The sequence below is a fragment of the Poecilia mexicana genome, unplaced genomic scaffold (genome assembly GCF_051168715.1).
Source record: "Poecilia mexicana isolate PSO_F unplaced genomic scaffold, ASM5116871v1 scaffold_12, whole genome shotgun sequence".
NCBI lineage: Eukaryota > Metazoa > Chordata > Actinopteri > Cyprinodontiformes > Poeciliidae > Poecilia > Poecilia mexicana.
In genome coordinates, this window is record NW_028263381.1 from 16,194,890 (window position 1) to 16,206,143 (window position 11,254).

The following is an 11,254-nucleotide window of genomic DNA, read 5'->3' on the forward strand; positions in this document are numbered from 1 at the left end:
AAAAAACAAACAAACTCCAAAATAACACCAGTGTGCGTTTTCGCTTCTATATGAGGTCCTGTACATTGCCCAAGTCTTCTTAAAACGGCATTATTAATGAGTCGATAGTTATTGGTTAAAACGGGCTGATGTAGAGGGTTTTTTTCTAGTCATGACAACTAGGATGAATGAAGCCTTTGAATTGTGAATGTCATTTAAATAACTTGACTAATGAGTCCTCTCCTCTCTGCTCCATCTTCAGCTGATCTCTTCCAAGGTTCCAAAAGCAGAATACATTCCCACCATAATCCGCAGGGATGATCCGTCCATCATCCCCATCCTCTATGTGAGTCCAACACACTGAAGACTAATATGTTTTGTACGCTGAAAAACAGAAAGGTCATTCAGCCTGCAATCATCATTTACGTTTCTTTTTTCCATTAATACAGGTATTCAGTGCTAAATTGTGTTTCTTTTCACAGGATCATGAACATGCAACTTTTGATGACATTTTGGGTGAGTTATTTGCCTACTGTTTGCTTAACATACAACAAAAATGTAAAAAGTCATAGAAAGCTGTCAGCATCTGTGTAAATAATTGTTTAAAAATTGTGCTAAGTTAACTTTAAAACAATCAAAATTACTTTAAATGTAATTAATGCTTCAGCAAAAATACCAATGCAACTGCAAGACTGTATTTTTATGCAAAACTTAGAATTTGCAATGTTTTCCTACACAGTAAGTGTAAAATGTATACACATCCATGTAATAATGTCAGGTTGTGTGTTGTGTGATGTCAAAAAATTTGACCATCATAGATCCTTTTACAGAAATTTTCCATCTACAGTATGACGTACAATTTATGTATATTCATCGGTACTTTGTTCAACCACTTGATGATTTATTTTAAGAATTTGGTCTTGCCACGCACATGCATTAGCTCTATGCACCTGATTCAGCTGAAATTAGATTCTACTGCTCTCTAATAGATTTTTACTTGACATTTGGCCTTTTTAATTATTTCACTAAAGCCAAATTTATCAGTGAGGAGAAGGATAGAAAAAAAAATCAAACAACCTTTTATACGTAAACCTAGCACAAAAAGTAAGGAACTTCTGTTTAGTTAATTATTTCTTTATTGTATCTGCGCTTCTGGGCAAGTCTGTGTAATTTCTTTAATTTTAATTTTCAAGGAAAATGAATTTGCAGCTTGAGCTGTGGTGTTTCGTGGCCCCAACAAACATGTTCTGTGCAGAGTTTTCATACAAATGAGGCATAATTTCATGAGCAGGCTTTACACTTTTAGAAAATGTATTTTAAAGCTGAAACTCAATATGAATTTCATTTTTTGTGACCTCTCTGAGTGGAAATATACAGGATGAGCCACCTTTAGGTTTTAATCTCAGCTGAGCAGCAGAACAGTCCAAACTGACTCCTGTTGCAGAGCGAGAATCAGAAGTCAAGCAAATGGCTTGGGGAGAAACCCGACATGCAATTAAATCTCCGAATTATAGCTTACATTTGGCTCATAATGCGTGTTTAAATCCAGTTTAATCTTTCCAATCGACTTACCTGCTGTTATTTAAAATTACCGTCTGCATTTGTAAAGTATTGCTCATAATAAAAACATTTAACGCAAAAGTTCCCCTGAGATTTCAGCATCTCTACGTGAAATAAAGCTCACACAGAGCATTTTAAAAGATCGTTTCAAATCTGTATTTAAATGTTCAGATTACAGAATTACATCTGGATCTCATCCATGGATCAAGGGCTTCTAAATACCGTGCTGATATTACACATTTACATGCTTCTGTCTCGAAGTGTGGTCTGTTCATTTTATCCCACTTTATTTCTGGCTAACAGAGGAAATAGACAAGAAGCTCACAGCTTACAGGAGAGGAAGTAAATTCTGGAGGATGCTTATCTTCTGTCAGGTGAGAAGGAAGATTTCATATTTTAGTTTTATTGTAACCTCTTGATCTTTAATTCTTTTTCTCCGTTTTTTAAATGTGGGCTAATATTTGTTTAACAGGGAGGCCCTGGTCATCTGTATCTACTGAAGAACAAGGTGGCAACCTTTGCTAAAGTGGAAAAAGAAGAAGATATGAGCCAGTAGGAGGCTATTTTTTTTTTTTTTACTTTTTTGTCCTGTCACAATTTGCATTTATCTTTAATGTCCTTGAAGATTCAGACATGTGAAGAAACATGACTGGGAGTGTTGATAGTTTTCATCTAAAACAAAAATATATATGGTGTTTTATTTCTCAGCTGTTGAACTTAAAAGTTTATCAAAGCTTCTCCCCAGGATGTTTTGGTACTATCTTGGGAAAAATATCAGTAACAATTGATGAAATATTTATAGCTTCACATAGCTTATTTGGTCTTAATTATGCTGTTATTATTTGACAGGAGCACTGGTTCACTTAGTTCTTCTGTCTTTATTGCCCTGGAAATGTTTTCACAAAAATCTCATACAGATTTTATTTTCTGTTTTTTTGTTGTTGTTTTTTTTGTTTGTTTTTTTGTCAGATTTTGGAGAAGATTGAGTCGCTTTATGAGTAAAGTCAACCCTGAGCCAAATGTGATCCACATAATGGGATGCTACGTTCTGGGAAACCCCAATGGAGAAAAGGTATTCTGACACCTTACATAATATAATATTAAAAAAAAAAAACAGAAGTTTTTTTAAGAAACAAATTCCTTAAAATGTATTTATTTATTTTTTTTAAGTATTGGTTCCACTGACAGATTATTTCACTTATAACATCTTAAGTTAGTTTTGTCTCATGTCCAGTGCCCTAGGGTATTTGCATTAAAAATAGACCAAACATACTTGGAAAGCTGTTATTTTTGCAGCATAAAATGTATACCTTGCACTTGATCGTTAATATTTCTTAAGAGTATATTAGTTAATAAAATCCCTACATGAGATGCAAGCTTCACCAAAGGCTAAAAGGTTCCCTTTAAACCAGTGAGCTCTGTCTTTCTCCACTCATAATTGTTTTCTCATATTCCTAAGTGATTATGCGGAGTGTATTTGAGTGGCACATACACATACCAAGTGATGCTACACCTCTCTGTACCTGATCTGAACAGCTATTAAGACACACAAACATGCCAAAATAAAGGATAAACAATGGCTTTGCAGACACAAGCTGGCAAACATATAAGCAGCAACAGACCATCGCCAGCGGTGTTTGCCTGACCCATCTGTCTGTTCCCGTCATGTCTGCCAAACAATGCTTTGTTATATAAAGTGCTTCTCTCTGGGGTTGATGGACAGTCTGCAGAACAGACTACGCATCAGGGATTTCTGCACCTAGACAGACAAACACAGCTGCAAGCTATTTGTTTTTTAGGACCATATGAAGCGAAAGTGAAAAAAAAAAAAAAACAGGTGTAAGATTGCTCTTTTTTATGTATATACATAGGAACTTAAGTTCATGATTCTGGTTGGAATACCTGTAAACATGCACTGTAGTTTCCTTAAATGCCTCAAAAAGACATTTTCTATTTTCTATTTACATTTTCTCCAGAGAATATTAATTTAATTTTTAGGATTTCAAAAAGAAAATAACAATGTGTGTTATACTGTGCAGGTTTGAAAATGATATAGAATTTAACGTCATGACTTCCCATTGCACCTGTGTGACATAAATTTCATCATTTGTACCAGTTTACAAGAGATCCTCTGAGTCCCTTTGAAATCAGCCACACGCGCAGCCAGGATTTTCTGAGTTAAGAGACTGAGTGTGTGGCAACAGCAGACTCACAGAGAGAAAACTCCTGTCAAAAAGTTATGCCTGAGACATCACAATCACAAATTAACTTGAATATATATGTTGTCATTCCTATTTGTAACATTAATCGTTCTGTATCTACAGGGACAAAAAGGTATTGAGAAACTATGGTTTTCCAAACGTGTCATAAATGTTTGTCTGTGCTGTATGTGCTCACTTAACATATGAGTTAGCATTTGTGTTTGATCAGTGTCACCTTGATTTTATGTGGTGATGTTATTAGCTCGTGTTGTTTTGATTTTAGCTACAATAGAATTATTTAGACTAAAGCTTATCTATGTATTACAGTGGCCCAGTCAAAGTCCAGACCGAAATCTAATTAGGAATCTGTTGCAACTCGCAACACTTGAAAATCGCTCTAGATAGACTTCATCCAATCTAACTGAGGTTAAGCTATTTTCAAAGGAAAGTTGGGCAAAAATGCCAGTTACTAGATTGGTAAAGTTGGTAGAGAAAACAGGAGGTAAAATAAAATTCCTCTTACCTTATAATTACATTCTATTTTGAGTTGATCTATAATATAAAATGCCAGTAAAACCTCTTATGCATAACATTTTTTGTCATTTTCTTACTGAGAAGTCGGACACAGTGGTTTTGCTCCACTACTGTACTTTCTTATAAGCAGCGCTCCCTAGTGTTCATCGTGTGTAGTGTGGTGTTCTCCGCTAACAGGATGTGTAGTGTTGTGATATCTATTTCCTGTAGAAAAAAACAGATATAAAAATAAATCACACAGTCTACAGTACATTCCATGCCAGCGTTAGCATTGCAGTACAGCTACCTTTTACTGGACATTTGAAAAGTAAGAACACAAACCAAAAGAGACATTGCTTCAAATGCTGGGCGGTTATCTCCCATTCATTATTTTTGCCACATTATATTTTCAGGTCCTTAGCTATCTGAGTTTAGGAATTTACAGTGTCGCATTTAAAGAGAATGGCAAGACTTAAAAAAGTAAAGTAGTGATTTGTTCTTGTTGTAAACAGAAGTATAGTAACAATTTGTCACCTACAGTTTCTCCACAGAAAAATTGTTTCTCCATGTATTTATATATTGTAATACCTTTTATAACATAGAGTTGTCCTTAAAAGAGGTGGTAATATGAAAGCCAGGAGTAAAGACCAACAGCCTTGCATATTTTGTCTTTTTTGTCACCTGCACAGAAACAGTTTTGTCTGTGAGACAGTAACGAGCTGAATTTATGGGTTTCTGCTTGGTGTGTGCCACTGAACACGCCGGCTCCCTTGTTACAAGAGAGGCTGGATTAATTGCCGCTCGCTTTCTTATCTGTGCCCAACAGCTGTTCCAGAAACTGAAGAATCTGATGAGGCCATATTCTGTTGAGTTTGAATCACCGCTGGAGCTGTCTGCACAAGGTAGACCCAGGAACACACCCTACGTCCAACACTTACAGTATGATTCACACACATGCCATCTGTCCAGCACTGACAGATAAGGAGGAGGATTTATAAAACAGATGTTCTCCTTTTATTTACAGTGTTTTCATTTCAAATCAAATCAAGTCTTAATGAATAACGATTCCCTCTTCACTCTGCATGCTTCTCTAGAAGCGTTGTTTCACGTTTTTTTCTTTTAGAAAGTTTCTCTTTCCTTTAGATGTGATGCAGAAAAGGTCCATGTTCTATTAAAAATATACTTCTCATTCATCAACCGTGATAATACCTTGAACAGGAATAATTTTTAAAAAGTTAAATAAACATTTTGGCAAAAGTATAATTTAATTTTAATCTCTAGCCAGCCCATGAAGACCTTACTTGAATAGAGTATCCAATCTTGAGAGGAAAAAAATAACAGAAAAAAAATAATAAAAATCCACAAAATGGCTGTCTATCAAATGTGTATCTCCAGCTAAAAAATAAAAAATAAAGAGACTATCGCAGATTTTTATGGACATCTTGACAAATTGCAAAACAACTGCAACATACAATCTCTGACGTTCCGTCTTCACTGATGAAGATTCACTTACCTCAGCATGCCAAACACTAATGTATCAAAAAAGGAAAAGAATAATGGCTGACATTGCATTTGGAGGTGAAAGAGGAAAGCTGGCATAATTTTACAGCTGGGAAGTAAAATTGTGGCAGCATCATGTTATGTTGGTGTTTTAAAGTAATTCAGATCATAAACTCAAAAACTATGTGAGCATTTTGGTTTTTTCTAAAAATAAATAAATGTAATTAACTTTTTTTTTTTTATCTTCTCGTCATTTATCATTAAAGGCAAAGAAATGATCGAGATGTACTTCGATTTTCGCCTTTACCGCCTTTGGAAGACGCGCCAACACTCGAAACTCTTGGACTACGAGGACCTTTTGTGACAAAGACATGCTGACAAACAGTGCAGCAGTAGCCCAGCAGTGCCAAGAGGACACTGTTAAAACTGACGATCCGGTGGGAGAACATATCTTAATTGTCAGGTTGGGGCCGACAGCTTAAAAAAATAATAATAAAAAGTCGTACCTGCTTTAATGGTGGTGAAGGCTGGAAGTGGAGGAAAAAGCAGCAGCAGGACAATGTAGAACGACGGAGGAAATGTGGGAAAAAATGAGGATAAACCCCAACGAAGCTGAACTATCCATATCAAACCTGTCAAATCTTTTTTTTTTTTCTTCATCACTTGAGTTTCAAAAATATAAACTGATGATTAAAAGTGTATACATATACAGTTTTTGTCACACTGTTGTTGCAATGCCATGGCTTTCTGGGGGGCAATGTGCTTCAGATGAATTGCTGTAACTCATCCTGTCTCAATGTGGTTCTGTGTTTTGACCTCTCAGACTGGCCCCTGAGACATACATATACATCAGTAATGTTAAAGTGTGTATAGTTCACATTGATATATTAGTATAGCCTTAGTCATGCAAATAATACTCTATATTGGATCATCGTTTATTTTTGAAGTGCATTGTCGTGCAATTTCATATGGAGATACTTTGAAATAACTCAGGTTTTTGCCATGAATTTAATGAATCTGTCTATTCTATGATCACATTATAATATTCAACGCCATTGCTTTGAATGAATGTATTATCTCTCTAGAGATTTGTGGGAATATGAATGTTTTGTGAGGAGAAAAAAAAAGTTTCGAGTGTGTTTTCCATTTAAAGTAAGTGTGCATTTTCCTCTTAAATCTCCTTTAAGCAAAAAGAATAATTGCCAGCATTGCCATAAATATCCCTTTGTCATGTCTATTCAAAAAGGATGACGGTCCAGCGTGACTCATGATGTCAAAGGATGTAACAGCCATCCAAGGGCTCCTACAACTGAAGAGGAGTTTCCCTGATGATCAAACCATGTTCTTTTGGAGCGGGATCAGTCCTAACAATAGAACCAACTCCTTTTTTTCTGCTAAAAATACTCTTGCTGCTCTTAGTAAGAGCCAAACGAGCCTCCAGCACCTCCAACTCTAAGGACCAGAGTTTTCTGAAATGGAGAAGTCTACCAGAGTACGAAGCTGTGAGCAGACATAAGACTTCACCGACGGGTGTGAACTTATTTAAAAGGACCAGAAATGCGCACTCTGAGACGAGTCGAACAATCCCAGCTGTTTCAGACAGACCAAGAATGATGTAACCCACACAGACCCAATCGCACATGCTAGGGCATAGACCAAAATACGTTTAGAGACAAAGTTAGAAGGGCACAGGTACCACAGCCTATTTATAATTCAGTTGGTGTGCTTGTCATGAGCACAACTGCGAATGGAAACATGGTTCTGATATCCGCTGAGGCTCAGGGGGAAGATTTCTGAGGGAAATAACACAGATGTCATCTCAGCAATGGCTTTAGACTTCAAATTCACTCGGATTTGTTTGTGACAACACCGGTTGAGTGGACGTGTGTGAGAGCTTATCGGCAGTATGTAAAGAATGAAAATGCTGCCGCGTTCCAGAGCAGAAAGCGGTAAATTAGGAGTTAAACCAATTAAAAAGGCACATACACCTGACACCTAAAATTGTAGATGCTGGACCTGTATCACCCAACACAATATAAAGGAAGCTGACCTTTTATTAGTGAGTGGAAATTATAAGAATTTAATTCTTATCTTTGAGATATTTTTTTTTTTTTTTTTTGGCACCACTGGCAGAAATCCTTTAAACAAATTCAGCTTTTATTGCAGTTGCAAAATCTTTAGAAACTTTTCAGTGTGAGAACATTATTCAACGGCTGGGTGAGGACGGCAGGGGGCATTTGGGATTAATAATAAACTCCTATAGCATTTCATATTATTGAAGCAAATAGTGAGGGGAATCTTAATGGAAGATGGTCGAGGTGTACGTTGGTAAAGGTGATAATTTCTTTTTTCTTTCCTTTTTTCCCCATCTAGAAGTTTGTTGACAATTATTATTTCTGTTCTTTTTTTATTTTTTCACAACCTGGATAAACGTGATCAAATTCAGTACTGGAGCTTTTTTTGTTTTCTTTGTTGTTTGTGTAGAAATATGAAAATCTTGTATTTTAGTTAACAAAAAACAAACAAATCAAATCCCGGAAGTGACCGTCAGCTGCCTTGATTTTTAAAAGTAGGGTCTTGGGTATTATTCACAAAACCAAATTGGGATTCTGCCTTTTTTGGCTTTGCTTGCTAGGTCAGAGGGAACGTTTACTGAGAAAATGTTTTAAAACAAGTGTTTAATTCAAGATGTTTAAAAGTCCATGGTGCAAAACTCATCCAATCACAGCAGTTCCACAACAAACCACCAAGATCTGTTATGCTGCAAAGAGCAAGAGAGTAAAATTTAAATAGTCAAGTGTTTGCAGACAAGAAGTGGGTGGAGAAAGTGTGTAGGGGTTAAGTGGTCACAGCTTTGATTAACACACACAAGACAATGCTGTCGATATGTCTGTTATAATTCTTTCCTACTTCTTCTGTTGTCATTATATGAGGATTTGTTTAAGTTTGATGTGATGAACCTTTTTTTGAGGAGAAAAAAACAAAACTCTAAACGATCTTTTTCTTATTATTTCTGATGTATTTGCTGTGTCTGACATTGCAGTCCTAGCCTGTTTCTCTGGAATAGCCAAGTGCTCTCGTCTCTTCTCTCTTTCTCTCTCAGCCTGAGTCACGCAATATGTTTTCACTACAGATTTAAAATTCAGCAGTTACACAACCTGTCATCTCACAGAGCCATTTTAATTCCAGCAAAAGCACTGTGCTGCCAAATTCTCCAAGAAGTCGCCCTAAACAGCTGCTGGGTTTTAATGGGATTATTTTTCAGAGCTTTCACCAGGCATAATTTTCCGCTTCAGAAACACGGCAGCCACGGGTTATTTCAGTCAAAAAAAAAAAAAAAGTGCCACAGGATAAAAAATAATCTATTATCTGTTCTGAGGAAAAATCTCTTACTCATTTAGGATTCTGTTAAATTTATTTGGGAGGATAAGGTGAGGGGCATCGTGACTCAGGAGATTTAGAGAGATTACTTTTTGTTTCTATCATTAGCAAGAAAAAAAGAAGAAGAAGGAGATTCACTGGAAATCTAATTAAAGATTCTTATGAGTTTATTGTCCTCTTGTTTGCTTTATTTTTATTTATTTATTTTTATTAGTCACAGAGAGCCATCCACACTTTCTGGCACCCTTGGTGAAGGTGTGTAAAAAGCATCAACACAAATTCTTCTTTATTTAAAAGAAATTAGACAAACAACCTTTAACTTATTCACTGGGGAGAAAAACAAGCACGTAAAGAAATAATGTTTGTTTGCTTTAAAAAAAAAAAAAAGTGCCACAATTATTTACACCCCTAGACAGACATGAGAATAAGTTCTGTGTTTTCCTTTTAAATGACCTCTAAATATTAATCCATAACTCATTCTTCAACAGTTAAATAAGCTATTATCAATTGTGTGTTATAGGAAAATAGCTATCTACCTAAATGTGTCCATATGTTCAGCCTGAGCAATACATGTCTAAAAAAAACAAGAACTTCCACCAAAAATAAGGGCTGGATGAATATCCATGTTTGCTTTGCCGTGAGGTGCAATGATGATTGATGATGGACGAAAAAGAAAATATGCCTTTCATAATTACCTGGGTTCATTTGTGGTCACTTAGTCTCCATGACAACCACCGGAGTCTACATGCCAACTGGTTGTATGGGGTAATGTCACAAAAATACCCTTTTGAGTTCGAGTCATCATGAGGTAATTGAAATACCAGGAGATTTTATATAAAAATATGAGGTTGAACAGATGTTGAACTCTTTTCAAGAGTCATGTATTCTCATTAAACATAAAAAAAAGATTAGGTACAATATAATGGACAGCTGATTGTCATCAATTCCCAGCACCACACAATTAGTAGCACAATTATTTATCAGAGTGTGATATTTCCCTTTTTTTTTTTTCTTTTAATTCAATTTTGTCAGCGGTGCCTAGAAGTCAAAGAGGTCAAAGAGCAAAGCAAAAAGTGAAAACAAAAGAGAAATCAACTATATTTGCAGCTCTTTAATTTTAGCAACTAGCTTCAAATAATATGCAAATCTAAAAGACTGACTTATGGAGAAATCATGTTTTAAACAAGGTTTTATAGAAGCTGTAGGCAACACAGCTATCCTTCTCCTAACACTATTGTCTACTTTGCAAACTAAAAGGGGAAAATGCTCCTGGACCTGCATAAAAGAGAAGTATATTAACTTCAGCAATGTGTATGTGCACACATTGAAGAGTTTAGAAATAGAGGTTTATAATACAGAGCACTCAGACAAACTACAAGTGTGTTTGATTTATGAAAAGGTTACAGGAGTGGAGACAGGTTCGAAAGGCAAGTCTGATATGAAGCAAAAAAAAACAAAAGGAAAAACAATGGAGAGAATTAGTGTTTGTGTCAGTTTTGGATTCTGCATCGACAGAAAGTGAAGTTTCACTGGAACTTTAACAAAAAAATAACACCTAAACAAGATTTTAAGTTCTACTTGCATTTTTACAGGATGATGATTAAGGTTTTTGTTTACTACTTCATTTTTTCCCTCCCCATTTTTCTTCCCCCACCCTCCCAACCTTCCAACTGGAAAACAATTAGGCGAGTCAGGAGAGTAAAGGGTCTGATTCTGTTACTATCAGCGTTTCTCAGCTGCTGATGTGCAGTTTCCAGCTTCCTCATGTGCCCCAGCGGGGGGAAATTTACGCACAGCGCAGCTCAGAACCTGAAGCTGTCTCTGTATTGGTTTTGAACAGCGCCTTATATGGCGAACATTAGCACACATTGTGCTGTAGTCAGCAAAAGACGACAGGTGTCAGCCACACAAATTGTTTAAATGGTGCTTAAGCTCAGCCTTTTAAGAGGTTCCCGTTTTTCTATGTCAGCCTGTGAGATATGAACTCCGATCAGGCATAACATTAAGACCACACACCTAACAGTGTGCTTGGTTATCGTCCTTGCAGCCAAAACAGCCCTAACCCATCAAGGCATGGAGTCCACCAGGTGCCTGAGGCCATCATCCCTGAACTCTTTTTG

The 11,254-nt window shown here is 36.3% G+C and overlaps 1 long non-coding RNA gene across 1 annotated transcript; it reads left to right on the forward strand.

The window, feature by feature from the left end:
* Window positions 1-460: 460 nt before the first annotated feature.
* LOC148156009 (uncharacterized) lies at window positions 461-6,807 on the forward strand. The gene is made up of 3 exons (XR_015764887.1): window positions 461-495; window positions 1,843-2,611; window positions 5,080-6,807. It is a non-coding gene; the product is annotated as an uncharacterized LOC148156009 (long non-coding RNA).
* The last annotated feature ends 4,447 nt before the right edge of the window (window positions 6,808-11,254 follow it).